We start from the raw sequence: 16,065 nt of genomic DNA on the forward strand, positions 1-16,065 counted from the left end.
CAGTGTTAGGAGGGTGGGGGATGGGTGAGGCTGAACAAAACCAGACATTATGAAGCTGCTACAAACAGGTAGGTAGGTAGTGGCAACAGGTAGGAAGGTTAGGGGAGATGGGAGTATTTAATTTTCTAAACTTTCCTCCAAATTATTAAGTAACTTTGGTATATTTCCTTCCAGTTTAATAGATGTTACATGTTTTAATAAAACTTGAATTGCTCTTAATGTGGTATGTTGGTACAGATGCACATTTCTCCGTGCCATGAAATACGCTTTGAAACATGATTTCTGAGTCCTTGGACGCACATCTTCGTGTCCAAGTCTGAGCATTTCCTTGGGATCAGTTCACTCATGTAGAATTAGCAGATAAATGGATGTGAACGTTGATAAGTGTCTTTTTTCAAAAAGCCACAGTATCCTGCAGAAAAATTCTATGAAACGGTGGGGCTCATCTGCTCTGGAAACACTCCGGCAGTTTCTTTAAAAGTTAATTATATGCCTAGCATGTGACCCACTCCTAGGACTTAAGAGAAATGAAGCAGATGTTCATACAGAGATTGTACATGAATGTTCTTTTTTTCTATAATTAATTAATTTATGGCTGTGTTGGGTCTTTGTTGCTGCACGCGGGCTTTCTCTAGTTGCGGTGAGAGGGGGCTACTCTTTGTTGCAGTGCGCGGGCTTCTCATTGTGGAGGCTTCTCTTGTTGTGGAGCACGGGCTCTAGGCGCGCGGGCTTCAGTAGTTGTGGCTCACGGGCTCTAGAGCGCAGGCTCAGTAGTTACGGTGCACAGGCTCAATTGGTCTGCGGCACCTGGGATCTTCCTGGACCAGGGATCGAACCTGTGTCCCCTGCATTGGCAGGCGGATTCTTAACCACTGCACCACCAGGGAAGTCCCTACATGAATGTTCTTAATGGCATTGTTTCTAAAAGTCCCAGACTAGAAACAACCTGAACGTACACAAACCGGTGAATGGACGAATAAGCCGCCATACAATGGAACATGACTCAGCTGTGAGAAGGGACACAACACAAACGTCACAACAGCATGGAACAACATGGAACAATCTCAGAATCTGTGCGCTGAGTGAAAGACAGAAGACGAAAAAGAGTACCTATAGACCCAGCAATTCCACTCCTAGGTATGGACCCAAAAGACTTAAAGACAGGGATTCAAACAGATACTTGGACACACACGTTCACAGCAACCCTATTCACAATAGCCAAACAGTGGAAACAACCCAAATTTCCATCAGCTGATGAATGGATGAACAGAATGTGGTCCATCTACACAATGGAATGTTACTGATTCATGCTACAATGTGGATGAACTCTGAAAACATTATGCTGAATGAAAGAAGACAGAGACCAAAGGCCACATGTTGTATGAGCCCATTTATATGAAACGTCCAGGACAGGCAAATCCATAGAAATAGAAAGTAGACCAGTGGTTCCCAGGGTCTGGGAAGTGAAGAGGCAGGGGAATGGGGAGAGACTCCAGATGGACACAGGGTTTCCTTTTGGGGTGATGGAAAAGTTCTGGAGCTAGATAGAGGTGATGCTTGCAAAACATTACAAATATGCTAAATACCATTGAATTGTTCACTTTAAGTGGGTAATTTAATGTTATACAAATTTCATCTCAATAAAATTTTCAAGAGTACATATTATATGATTCCACATACAGGTGACCCTTGAACAACATGGGTTTGAATTCCGTGGGTTCACTTATATGCAGATTTTTTTCACTAAATACCTACTTTAGTACTACATAATCTGTGGTTGGTTGAACCCCAGGATGGAGAGCCACAGATATGGAGAGCCAACTGCAAAGTTATACACGGATTTTTTTTTTAATATTTATTTATTTGGCTGCGACTGGTCTTAGCTGCTGCACACAGGATGTTCTTTTTTTTTTTTTTCCAATTGCGGCTTGTGGGATCTTTTTTAGTTGCAGCATGCGGGCTCTTAGTTGGCACGCAGGATCTAGTTCCCTGACCAGGGATCGATCCCGGGCCCCCTGCAATGGGAGCATGAAGTCTTAACCGCTGGACCACCAGGGAAGTCCTTATACATGGATTTTTGAATATTTTGATTGTGTATATGAAGGTCAGCGTCCTCAACCCCTGTGTTGTTCAAGGGTCAACTGTATGTAAATTTCTAAAAAGTGTAAATTAATTAGAGACAGAAAACTGATTGTTGGCCGCTTGGAGGAGAGGGACAGGGCGGGAGGACAAAGGGGTCAGGGAGATTTTTTGGGTGATGGATGTGCTCACTATCTTGATCGTGGTCGTGGGCTCCTGGGTGCTTGCATGTGTCACAACTCATCCAGTCACACACTTCAAATAAGCGCCATTTATAGTGTACTGATTACACCCAATAAAGCTGTTTAAAACAAAAGCAATGTGGATTATGAAAGGACCGAATTCCCCAGGAGTGCAACTTTTTTTTTTTTTTTGCTGTACGCAGGCCTCTCACTGTTGTGGCCTCTCCCGTTGCGGAGCACAGGCTCCGGACGCGCAGGCTCAGCGGCCATGGCTCACGGGCCCAGCCGCTCCGCGGCATGTGGGATCTTCCCGGACCGAGGCGTCCCCTGCATCGGCAGGCGGACTCTCAACCACTGCACCTCCAGGGAAGCCCATTTTCTAACATTTTAAGAACAAACACACGCCGCGGAGTGCAACTTTTAAAACAAACACATGCCGCGGAGTGCAACTTTTAAAAACCTCTTGCTTTCTTTTCAAAATGCCCAATCCTCGAGACCAGCCACCGATTTCCTCGGATGCCACTGCAAGGAAACGGCTGGGAATCTATGAACTTGTCTGTGTTCAGAGGTGCCAGGTGGTGCTGCCCACCTGACCGTCCCCCGGAAACTATGAGAGCTAACTGCAGGATGTTCCTGGGCAGCCCCACAAGGCTGTGGAGGGTGGGTAGTTTATGCGCTTCCAAGCCTGGTGAGAGAGGCAGGAGCCCAAACTGTAGATCTGCACCTTAATCAGGGCCACATGAACGCACGTGTGAGCGTGTGAACATACATGTACCAATATGAGCACACGTGCAGACACAGACATGTGTGATTGAATGCACACTCTCACACGACTGTGCTCACACATGCACGCACACAAACATGGACACACATGCACGAACAGAATTTCATTTGAACACACCCACACTCACATGCGTGCACACACACACACGTGCGCGCAGACCCAGGGCTTCAGGCAGAGCCTGAACCTCTGTGACACGCATTCATGGAGACACGGCTCACGAGCACCACAACTTCTGGGGGCACGTTCCAGCTCAAGGACCAGGGGCTTTGGATGTTCTCACGCCCAAGCTGCCTGGATGCAGGCAGCAGAAAGGTCACAGGGATGCGCCTGCTTTCTCCTCCCAGCGGACTCGGACTCCGAGCTGGGCTGAGTGAGAAGCCATCAGGGCCCAACCACGTGGCCTTGCTCGCAGGAGTCTCTGTCACCTGCCCTGACAAGGGTCTGGTTGACGCTGGGACAGGCTGAAGGCTGTATGGCCCACTGAGCTCTGTGCTGCCCCACATCCTCCAGGGCTCGCTGATCATGAGGCAGCCTCGGAGCCCACGGGGGACTTTTACAGCTCCGGGCCCCTTGGTGGGAGGAGCAGGGGACTCCATACTCTTGAGACTGGGAGCCATGGGGGCAGTCACAGGTCCAGCCAGTGCACACCCCACCCCCAGGCCAGGAGGAAGTACTAATAGATAAGCCTTGCTCAAGGGGTCTGCTGACGGGCCGGCCAAAGAGAAGGGGTGGGGCAGGGTGGACACCAGCTGGGGGCCCTCACAGGAGTCCCCGCAGGGCCCACCTGACCCACCCTGCAGCCGCTGCCCCTCCAGCCATCATAGCCCACGTAGGCCCACCACATCTGCATCCTGGGAACCTCCACCCCTGCACCTGCCCGTGGGGCCCTCCCCACGCCCAGCCAGCCCCACCTGGTCCTGCTCCCCAGGGAGCCTGCACTCTCCTCTCAGAGCGGCTCCCTTTTCCCCCTTCCCGGGGGGGCGGGGACCCTCCCACTGAAATAGCTCATGGGCCTGAACACCGGAGACACTAGTAAATCCTTCTCCAGCCCAGGGTCGAGTTCCCTCCTGGCTTCCACGCAGCCTGGAGCCGGTCCTTCCTGCTCGCAGCCGTCCCTCGGTCCACTATGCCCCCATGCAGTAGAAACCACTGCTCCCCTCTCCAGAGATGCCACCCAGCTCCTGCCAGTCATGCCTTTCCTGGTCCTGCTCACTTGCTCTGCAGCCGTGGGGATCAGGTGTCACCTGGACCTGCCCCTGGAGCCCATCCACTCTGTTGCACTCCCCCATCAGGGGCTAAGCTCGTGCCCAGGGACGCCCACCTCACCTCCAGCCCCAAACACCCAGGGGGTTTGCTCCCTGCTCCTCCCACTGACCACATCCTGTCTGCTGTCCCTAGAACAGCCTTCTCTTCTCACCAGGAGGTCAGGAGGGCCCCTGAGGGACCCCTGTCTCCATCCTCTGGGCCATTGCAGGGCAGCGCCTGGAAGCATTGGTCTAGGTGTGAGTGTCCCAACACAGGGCCCCTCGGGGACGCCCTCTGGCCAGCGCTCAGCCCCTGGCCATCAACGCCCATATAGCACAGCCCCCCGCGGGTAGACTGGCTGCTGCAGGGAGCAGTTCTTGGACGTACTCTGGCTGTTCCCCACCCAGCCAGGCCCAGGCTTGCAGGCCCCCTCCAGCCACGGAGAAGCTGCCCAAAGCCCCCAGCCCACAGGGGGAAGTCTGCTTCCCCCAGCCCGGGCTGCATCCCCATGAGACACTGCTGCCTCCTTCCAGTGCCATCCGTGTCCCCGTCCTCGTCCTCAGGTTGGAATGCCCCTCGGACCCCTCCGTCAGATCCCAGGCAGCTCTGTTCCCAATGCGGATGTGCCCTCTTAGACCCAGAGACGCCTCATTCCACACATGGTACCACTTGAACCTGAACACTGGGCTGATCTGATCCGCTCTACATCCTCGCTACGAAGGTCCCTGACCCCCTCTGCCAAAGTGACTTCCGGAGAGGCCCACCCAAGTGAGAGGTCTGCCCGGAGCAGCCTGAGAAGTGCTGCCTCAAAGCATCCTCACTGGCACCGAGGATCAATATTTTTCTCAACCCATGGCCATCAGTGGGCACAAAAGAGCATTTTGTCACTTATAATCCTCTGTCAGGCTGGGTTTTTTGACAATTCACTGTATTCAGTAACGATTTTTCTGTTTCTGGAAGCTGTTCATATCAGTTGCCCTTTTTCTCCCACTGAACCATGCCTACCTAGCTCATTGATTTGGAGGCGCTCTTTGTATAGGAACGGTATTAACTCTTTGCGACGTCTGATGAATCTAATTCATACAGATTTACTTTTGCGTATGGTGTTTTTTGATACAAATACTACATTTTCCAGGCAGTCAGAGCTGTGGGTCATTTCTTTCATGATGTCTATCGCACATTCCTCTCCCAGAGCTGGGGAGCATGGAACCACACTCTGTATTCCTCTCCCTCCCTGGACTTACTCTTTACATTTCAGTCTTTATCCATCTGGAAATTATACTGGAGGGTGTAAGAGTTTCCTAGGGCTGCTGTGACAGAGTACTATAAACCAGGTGGCTTAAAGCAAGAGAAATGTACCGTCTTGCATTTCTGGATGAGTCCAAAATCAAGGTGTGAGCAGGGCTGGCTCCTTCCGGAGGCTCTGAGGATGAAACCATCCCATGACTCTCCTGGCTTCCGGTGACCCTTGGTTTGTAGGTGCATTACTCCGATTTGCTGGCCCAACATCACATGGAGGCCTTCTCTGTCTCTGTGTCCTCCTCTCGTCTTATAAGGACACCAGTTATTGGATTCAGGATGAAGCCACCTTGAGATCTTAACATCCGCAGATGCCTTATTTCTAATCAAGGTCACATTCTGAGGTTACGGGTGGAATGAATTTTGGGGGACACCAGTCAACCCGGTACAGTGTGGGAAGTGCAAGGAGAATCCAGATGGTCTCCAAAGAGTGAAGCAATTGTTTTAATGCTTTTTCTTAAAGAATCTGTCTCTCCCCAGACCAGGGAGTCTCCTTCGTTAAAGATCACACGTTAAGTTATGTTACAGACGCGGGTCTGCCTCTGGGCTGTTGATACGTGCGTGGAGCCGTACTGTGATTACCACAGCTTCAGGGGATGCCCTTAAACAGTGACATCTCTCTCGGAGGAGCTCAGATGTTTTCTTTGGCTTCTAAGCACGTCTTCCTCACGGAGTCTTAACAGAGCCTAAGACCTGGAAGCTAGTCACGTTGTGGCTTAAGGTACTTTCTACAAGTGGATGTGAAACCTGCACCCCAAGAATCCCCAGACTGTGTCTGGAATGAAAGGAAGCAGGTCTGGGACTGAGGAACTGGGGGCCCTGGGTCCCCAGGGGGCATAGCTCGGCGAAGTGGCAATTGCACGCTGCGGCCGTGTGTTGGGGGCAGCAGGTCCTGAAAAGCCGTGTGTCTGTCTTTGAGCCAAACCGCCTCTTCAAATGCCCCGAAGTTAAAATGCCTGTTCTGCCTTCTGACTAATGCTCATGGAAGCACACGCGATGTGAACAGGAAGCAAAACCCATCCCTAAACTGATAGGATCCGTCTACCTGGAACTCATCGGAGAACTATGCCCTCATCACAAAATGGAAACCCATCTGTCAGACTATAAAATTCCTGTATGAAAGAGCCAAAAAGGTGGAAGGGAAATGCCCATCAAAGGACGAGTGGATATGGGACTTCCCTGCTGGTCCAGTGGCTAAGACCCCGAGCTCCCAATGCAGGGGGCCCGGGTTCGATCCCTGGTCAGGGAGCTAGATCCCACATGCATGCTGCAACTAAGAGTTTGCATGGTGCAACCAAGAGATCCCACATGCCGCCAAGAAGATCCTGCACGTGGCAACAAAGATCCCGAGTGCCGCCACTAAGACCCGGAACAGCCAGGAAAAAAAAGGATGAGTGGATAAACAAAATAGGGTCCACCCACCCAGGGGAATATTACTCATCCATAAAAAGGAATGAAGTGCTGACACACCCTACAACGTGGATGAACCTCCAAAACATCATGCTGAGTGAGAGAAGCCAGATACCAAGTATGATCCCATGGACGTGAAACGTCCAGAATAAGCAAATCCACAGAGACGGAAGGCAGATGAGTGGTTGCCAGGGGCTGGGGGAGGGGAATGGGAGAGACTGCTGATGGGGACAGGGTTTCCTTTTGGGGTGATGGAAATGTTCTGGAACTAGACAGAGGTGGTGGCTGCACATCACTGTGAATCTCAACGTTACTAATGGCCAGTCTTCTGCGCACGATAAAATGAATTCCCGCTGAGAAACCTGAACGTTGAAAAACTAAAAAGGCTTTTGCAAATGCCATACTGGTGTCCTTTCAGCGCTTGGAGGGGATGTGAGCCTCAGTTCAGGGCCTTTCTCTCATGCTCTCAGAGAAAGGAGGCACAGGGAAGAGGGGGAGGCCACCAAAAATTCGGCCCTCGGGATGAGTGGACAAATGTGAATGAGCCGCTCTCAAGGCCCGGCCAAGGTCTGATGCGTGAAAAAGTGAGGTTCTGCCGATCAGCTTGGCGAATGAGTTGGAATTGGCTGGAAAATAAGGAGGACGGGGGCCTCCAAAAAGTGTAGCATAGCCGCTTCGTTTATATAAGGCCATAATTTGAAGCCACATGTTTATTGGATGAAATCATCCTCAAGTTAAAAGGAGAGGGCCGGCGTTACAGCAGAGTCAGTTAGGAAACACCGTTTAGAAGTCAGCGCGTTTCCACTTTTCCACACGTGTTTCCTTGAGCCTGTTGGGGTTTTTTTAGGAAATGATCACGTGAAGTTATTGGAAAGATGGACATGCTGAGAAATAGCTACAAAAGAAGTATGTTTCTCAGTCTTGGCAGCTCAGAGCTGGAGAACAGTTTAGGGTTTAGGTTGGGTGAGGGGGGATGCGGCCATAGGCCACGGAACGTCCAGAGCCCCCAGAAGCTGGAAAGGGCAAGGAAGGGTCTCCCCCCGGAGTCTCTGGAGAGTCACGGCCCTGCTGATGCCTTGGTTTGGGACTTCTGGCCTCCAGAGCTGCAAGGGAATCCATTTCTATTGTTTAAGCCACTGAGTTTGTGGTGCCAATTTACGGCAGCCCCAAGACATGAATCCAGGGGTCTGCTGCAGAAGATACTGGATGCTCTGATGGAGGCCATGGTCAGGAACGGCCACCACCTCTCTTTTGCCTTACTTAAATATCCCTGGAGAAGCCCATCCCAAACACCCTCTCATGACTGTCCCTTACTTCCCTAATTCGTCCCCCTAGGCCTTCCAGTCTGGCCCAACCGGTCTGAGTCCTAGAGAAGGCTCTTCCTCCAGGCAAGTGCTGGGGCAGCCTGGTCCATTCACCTGTCCCTGAGGCTGATCCCTCTCCTTGGGGTCTGCGGCTATGTCCCCAACGAGGCTGTCTTCTTTCAAAGTCTGTCCAGTCAACAAATGTTTCTCCACTGCCCACACCCCACCCCGGGCCAGGCCAGGCTGGCAGCAAAATAGAGTAAGAATGTGGCAGTGTCTGGCCTTCAGGGAACTGGACAAATCAACCCACCAGAGAAGAGGCATTTCCAACAGCAATAGTGCTTTGGACAGGAAAAATGCAGTGTGTTCGTGCAGCAGCTTTCAACGGGGTGGGAATTGCGGCAGGCAATTCTGCCCTACCCCATGGGACAGTTAGCAATGGCTGGAGACATATTTGGTTGTCACCACTGGGGGGGGAGGGGAGGTACTTCTGGCATCTGGTGGGTGGAGGCCAGGGATGCCGCTCAACACCCTACAATGTGCAGGACAGGCCCCCACAGCAGAGAATGATCTGGCCCTGGACGTCAGCAGCGCCGTCATGGGGACAGAAACTGACCAGAGCAGGGTGGTCACTTGGGATTAACCAGGAGGCAAGGAGGCGCTCAGAGGAGATAGTTGCCGAGGCCTGCGCAGTGAGACAGGATGGATGGGCTGAGCTTGGCGATGGCGGCCCAGGCGAGGGCGGTGAGCGCCATGGGCAGGGGCAGCTGGGGCTGGCCTCAGAACAAGGGGACCAGTGTGGCCGGCAGGAGGGGGAAGGGCCGAGGTCAGGAAGGTCAGATCCCACAGGGCCTTGTGAACATGGGAAGGAGTCCGGATTTTCATGCAAGTCTGATGGGGAACCCTGGCTAGTTGGAGACAGGGAGGACCGAGACATGAGTGACATCAGGAAGGGATTAGCCAAGCCTAGTGTGGCAGGCAGACCGGGGTGGGGGCAGGTATCCGGCGGCTCCTGCAGGTGTGGGTTGGGGGGACTGATGGTGATTTGGGTCAGGCCTGTGGGACACAGGTAGGTTCCGGTTACAAGGGGAAGGCAGAGCCGCAAGGCCCTGTGGGGGGCTGGGCTCCGGGTCCTTCCCTGTTGACTGGTAGGCTCATAAAAACATGGAAAGTAGCCTGGGAAGTGGGTCTGGGTGGGCAGAGGAGAACCCTTTGGGACCCTCCTCTCCAACGACACGGTCCACCTGTCATCATGCCCTGGTGGAAAGCCACCTTGAGAACCTTATACGGGCACAGCTGCGGTGACAACACACAAAAGCCCTGCCTGAGACCTGATTGAGCAGCTCCCAGAGAACAAGGGAACGCCGCTTGGCTTTTAAAGGCAGTTCAGATCCCCAGGTAGGGCTCTGGAGGCTGCTGTGCCAGCCCGGTCACCGGGGGCTGGGTGTGACTCTTCTCCTAGGGGACACCTGGCAACGTATGGAGACAGTTTTGGTTGTGACAACTTGGGAGGCGGTGCTACTGGCATCTGGTGGGTGGAGGCCAGGGACGCTACTCAACACCCTACAATGCACAGGACGGTCTCCACCACAAAGCATGATCCAGCCCCAGACGTCACCAATGCCAAGGCTGAGAAAGCACGCTTTCAATAAATAAGAAAAATGTTTGCACACTTCAGGGTCTCCCCAGGGCCTCACAGGCACACAAGATGTTAGCATGAGTCCAAGCCCACATTCACCTGACTACACAATATTTAGAAGGAGGGACCAAGAGAGGGAGCTGGCCTTGTGGGGTGACTGCCCCAGCTGTTGGGGCCTAGGGCCACCTGCCCCCGTTCCGGTCACTTTCTCCACTCCAGATACCCTGTTCCTTAGCTTCCCCACCTTCATCCTCTCCTCTCCCTGCTAAACCAGGGGGCAGACTCCCTCGAGACCACCAGGAGGAAAGGGACCAGCCCCCTGAGGGTCTAAGGGCCAGCCTACGCTCCTACACTTTCTTTGTGTCACGCGTTCTGATAAACAGCATCTCCGCGTGACAGCCAAGGACTCTTGGTGATCTTCCCAAGCAGTGGCCTTGGACCCTGGCACGCTTGCCAGGAAATGAAAGCCCCAGGTGCGTGCCCAGGATCTGAGAAGCAAAATCTCAAAGTCTCCTCTGGGCTCACCAGGTTCTGTCCACCCTCGAATGGGACGGAGAGGCTCTGAGAGATGAGTAGGAAGATCGTGGTAAAGCCCCGGGCGGTCCTGATGCCGACCCTGTCCTGTTTGCAAGGAAGCAGCAGCAGTAGCAGCGGCCTTGCAGGCAGATGACCACGCCGGGGCTCTTGGGCCTTCCTCTCCCTCCATCAGCCAGCTCAAGCCAGGCCCAGGCTCCTGTTCCAAGCTCGCTGGTGCCAGGTACTTCACGGCCCTCACCGGGCTGATAAACTGACTTCCGTGGACATGACTGCTGGCCGGACATCTGTGCTCTGAGCAGAGAGATGAGGGCTATTCCCGCTCCCTCAGTATCCCCGAGAGCCAAATCTGCACCTGGCTTGTTAACGCTTTTTTGCGGAATGACTTTCAAAATTTTCCAGAAACTTCTTTTGTCTCATCACCTGTGGCAGCAGCCAGTCCCAAAGTCACTTTGTTCCATGAATGGGTTGTTTTTGGAATCCCCTCTTGACCCTGGCAATACTGAGGACACGGACCCCCGTACACCCCAATTATAAATCTTGGCCGGCCCCTGGGTGGGCACACACTGTCTCCCAGGCCTGGCTCTAAACACACCCCTTGTAAAGTCCCATGAGGTCTGCTCCTCCCGAGTCCTGTTCTTGCCTCTCTATTGTCACCCCAAGAATAAGGACCTGTGCAAGATCTGGAAAATTCCCTAACAGGGCACTTCCAAAGTTGACATGGCCAACCTGCCTATCTACCCTAAAATGTTTATTTAAACGAATGAGACAAAACTAAACGAACTTATTCTCTCTAAGTACCATTATTTATTGATAATTCCCTCACTAAATAAAAATGAAATCTGTCTCTTATGCAGTGTTACAGCCTGAATCGTGTGCCCGCCCCCTACCCCGCCAATTCATTATGTTGAAGTCCTACTTCCCAGGACCTGAGAATGTGACTGTATTTGGAGACAGGGCCTTTAAAGAGGTGATTCATTCAAAAGGAGGTCATTAGGGTGGGCCCTGATCCAAAGGGACAATCGGACACGGACTCACACAGAAGTAAGGTGAAGACTCACACAGAGGTGAAGACTCAGGGAGAAGACAGCCATTGACAACCCAAGGAGGGAGGCCTGAATGCATCCTTCCCCCGTGGCCTTTGGAAGGCACCAACCCTGCCCACACCCTGATTTGGACTTCTGGCCCCCAGATCCATGAGACAGTACATTTGTGTTGCTTAAGCCACCTAGCCTGTGATGCTTTGCTACGGCAGTCCCAGGAAACTTGCACACGCGGCAGTGACAGTCATGAAATGCTTGGAGCTGGCTTCCCTCTCGCGCACACAACCCTAAGAAACGGGGCAGAACTGGGATGTAAACCAATGAGTCAGACCAGGACGGCTTATTCATTGCTCCGACTAAGCCACAGGCTGAGCCCTTGAATCACTACTTTATTTATCATCGGGGCCCGGGCTCAGAGTCTCAACGAGGAAATGAGTAGAACCCAAACTCATCGGCTGAGTTTTTGAGACATGCCTCATCTCCAAGGCCCTTTCTGGGCCAACATGAAAAAAAGCAAAGAGGTGAAGTGATGGGCTCTGCACCTCGGCCGGCAGTGCGCTGGCTTGTCGGGGCCCCGGCGGTGCTCAGACAGAGCTCTTTGTTCTGTCTCTCCGTCTCCGGGACGAGGGCAGAGAGAAGGGCCTGTCTTGCTCGGCGGGGAGGCCGAGCAGGGGCTGCCTGGCACAGTTGGTTGGGGATGCTGGGTGCACAAAGGGCTGGTGGATGGGGGCTGGGGGGAGGGCAGCATCCAGAAGGGGTCAGAGGGCCCCAGAATGTGCGGTTTCCTCCCCTGGAGTTAAAGCAGCAATGTCATGGTCGGGGAACAAGCAGAGGAGGACACGTGAACAGCAAAACTTAGTCTGTGCTTGAGGACGGACTGGCGTCTGGAGCCAAGAGGGCAAATGCGAGAAGATAACGTGGCTTCAAGAGCCACAGTGATCTGGGGCTACCTCCAAAGTAGCTCTTTGAGAGGAGAACCTGATACCTCTAATCTCGGAAGAAAAGCAACAATTTGTTCCGAGACAAGGACCGTTCCCGCAGAAATCCAGGTCAGTGGGAAGACAAAGAAGAGACAGACAATGGCATCTGCTGTGCCAGCGCGTGACGACGGCCCCAGCTCACCTCCTCTTCCTCCTCTGCTGCACATTCTCGGGGCACGTTCTCTAACTCCCCCTCGGTCCATTCCCAGTGGTGGCTCCTTTTTATCAGGACTCCAGATTAAGAACCGAGCAGATGGCAGAATTCAATCGCTGGCCTCTTTCCCCCACGCCTGCCCTTGGTAGCAATTTGCTGGGAGCCCAACGAACACCAAGGACCCACCGAGGCAATGGTGGGCCTGGAGCGGGAACCAGATTTTACTACAGAGCAGTGCTCCTGTCCCCCAGGGGACACAAAGCCACGTCTGGGGACATTTTTGGTTGTCACAACTTGGGGTGGGTGTGTACTATTGGCATCTCGTGTATGAAGGCCAGGGATGCTGCTCGACATCCTATAATGCACGGGGTGGCCCCACAGCAAAGAATGACCCGGCCCCAGATGTCAATGGTGCTGCAGTTGAGAAACTGCTCTAGCAATTTGGTCTTCGCCAAAGTGAGGTTACTAATGATCCTCCGTACTTCTAGAAAGCACAGGGAGCCATTTCTGAAGTCGTCACCTGCCTGAGCCTAGTTTCTATATCGAGAAAATAGGAACTGCAATCCCCTTGCTGCTGGTTGGCAGAATAAAAGAGTTGGGTATAAAAGCAACTATCACAGAAGATGCTCAATAAAGAGCTGCACATGGACGTGCTTATGTGGTTCCCTCTTCCCCACTTGGTTTAACACCTTTGTATCCTTCAAGGCTTGGCTTAGGGCCAGCCACCTCTCCTGAGGAAACTTGCTGGAATCCCCCATGCCCTGGAGCTTGTGCTGGTCGTTCCTGATTCTGTCCCCACAACTTCTTGTGCCACTTCTGTTGCTGCACTGATCAACTACTCTGAACTCCATTATTCCTGCTGGGGAGGGCGGCCCACTAGAATGTCCCTCCCCCAGGGCACAAGGGCTCATCTCTGCCCCTGGGACCCAGCCCACAGCACCTTGCATGATCAGCCCTTGCTTCACTGAATTCTGGGTCCACCCAAAACACACAACTTCAGGGAGACAAGGAAAGGGAAGCTTTAAGTTAACAAGCCTCTGTTGGGGATAGAAGATGGATCCTACAGTGAAACAGAATGGGGAGATTCCCAAGTCCCCACCTGCTTCACCAAGTCACAGGCCTGGACCTGAGGGAGGGTCTCACCCAGGGATTTCCAGCCAGAAGGATGCAGCTGAAACCCTGGGAACAGGTATGATGTGCAAAAGCACATTTGGCACTCCAATTTCCCACGTGGAAGATAAGGAAGCAGTAAGATAATCATATTCAGATATAAACTGTAGGACGGAAAGCCCAACAAAAGTGGGATCACCACGGTGGGGATTCACCTGTTGGGGCTGCATAAAACTAGACAGGGCTGTCTAGCTTGGTGTGCTGGAGACACCAAGGCTGGGTTTCAAAGTTGCAGAACACTGATTAGGCCAATCCATTCATTTTGCAAGTAAAGAAACAGACAAAGAGACTTGACGGAGGTTAGGACCCCCAACACAAGACCCTCCAAGAGAGCCTGCCTGGCCACGCTCCTGGAGGAAGGAGACAACAGCAGGGCTGTGGAACCAGAAGATTCTGATCCAGTTCATGGTGGGGGGGGGGGGGGGAGAGGAGGAGGGGGAGTGTCCCAGCCAGGGCAGGCCCATACGCAGAACCTGCATGAGGCATGACTGTGGGCTCTAATCATGTGTTCTGGGGCAAGCGCAGCTGAGAGTCTCGCTTACAGAAGCTTCCATAAGGGCCAGAACATTCTGGAAGTGAACGGGGTGGTCATCTTTCTGTGGCCCTCTTTACATTCAAGCTATCCAGGCTCGTGTCCTGAACGCACTATAAACCCAGGCTCCTTGGCCCTTCTAGCAGGTCCCAGACAAGGATCCCCAGGGTCGGGAAAGAAGACAAATTAATGCTGATCAAAACGGTTTAGAGCAAGGCCCTCCCCAGAGCCAGGCCCATCAGACAACTTTCCAGCTGCCCATGTCACCTCCCACTGCTCCCGGATGCCTTAAGCGTTTGGAGACTCCAAGACAAGAACATACCTCAGGAAGGTAGCAGCTGGGACCCTCCAACTGTAAGGCACAATGTCCCCACCAGCTCCCACCTCAGACAAAGAGGTGTGGCAGAGGCTTTCCCTTAAAGACTCCTGGCCTACAAGGCGCCTCTCCCAGGCTGAGCTCACAGCCACCGGGGGACAGATTTCCTGTATGTCTTTTTACCCATTTAAGTCCAAGGATGCAACTCGGAGGAGGTGGTGACAGCCTAGCACATGCGGCTGTGTGCGCACCCACCCCCGCCCCCTCTGAAACCCAGTTCCGGCCCCATAGCTGGGGTGGGGGTGGGGGGCCCAAGAGCTCCTTCCTTGCTCCCTAGAACCCCCAGGCTCTAGCCAGTCCGCTCTTAGGAGGACAGTGTTGGGTTTTCAAGTCCTGAAAACCGCCCAGAAGGCGCTGAAACTAGCCGGGGCCCCCAGCAGTTGGGGGTGAAGTCAGGGATAAGATGAATCAAGAGGGTAAGACGGGCCCCAAATCTCTATGGTCTGCACCCCAATGTCTGAACGTGGCCATTCTAGTCCTTTCCTTTCCTCCCCTCCTCCCCAGGCTCTCCCTGGACCAGACCTCACTTCTTGCCATGGCTTCCATCCCCCTTCTGCCTTCCCTCCCATCCCCCATTTCCCCTCTTACCAATTCGGCCGGCCACCGCACCAGTGGGTTCAGAACCCCTCACATTTACTGAGCACCCACTGAGTCCCAGGCGCTGCCCTCCCTCAGGCACCATTCCTCTACCTCTTCACCGTAGGCAGACGCCCCCAGGCCGTTCTGCACCGTTCCCCCCAATCGCACCCTGGCTGTTCCCCCACCGGCCTTGCTCCTCTCAACCCCCAGCCTGGGCCTCTCAACCCCGCCTCCTTGCTTCTCCCCCTCCCAGCCCCGTTTCCTGCGACCCCCCAACTACCACTTAAGCCACGTCCTCTTCAGAGAAGCTGCTCAAAGCCACAAGATCTGCCTCCACACCCGCCCAAAAACTCCCTCACCAGGCTCATCACATCAACTTTCTCCTTCATCGTCCCGTTCCCACTCCGTCTCCTGCAAACTCTCCACGACCCCCAAGCTCGTTCCCGCCTCCTCGACCCCTGCTTTCGCGCCCCCCCCGCAACTAACCCTTAGCCCCGTCCTTCTACGAGGCAGCCCGCCGATGCGAGCTTCGAGATCAAACACTCGAGCCGCGGCCGCCCGGCACTCACCTGGGCCTTGGCCGCCGCGCGCCGCCGGTCCCGGCCCGGGTCCCCGCCCGGCAGCCAGCCCGCTGCTCTTCGGGCGCTCCGCCCCACCGCGCCCGCCGCTCCCCCGCGCGCTCCCGCTTCCGGGTTCCGGAGGGGCGGGTCCGGGGGCGTGACGCCAGGCCGCCAAGGGGGCGGAGAAACACGAAG

General features: G+C 53.8%; 1 protein-coding gene across 1 annotated transcript in view; it reads right to left on the minus strand.

Moving 5' to 3' along the window:
* MYO9B (myosin IXB) overlaps positions 1-15,922 on the minus strand; it is an 88,646-nt gene extending 72,724 nt beyond the window's left edge. Inside the window, exon 1 of the mRNA XM_082836105.1 lies at positions 15,880-15,922. The gene's annotated coding sequence lies outside the window, so the exon portion shown is untranslated. The remainder of the gene's footprint in view (positions 1-15,879) is intronic.
* Positions 15,923-16,065: the final 143 nt, after the last annotated feature.

Source organism: Leucopleurus acutus (genome assembly GCF_964270905.1).
Source record: "Leucopleurus acutus genome assembly, chromosome: 3".
Classification (NCBI taxonomy): Eukaryota; Metazoa; Chordata; class Mammalia; order Artiodactyla; family Delphinidae; genus Leucopleurus; species Leucopleurus acutus.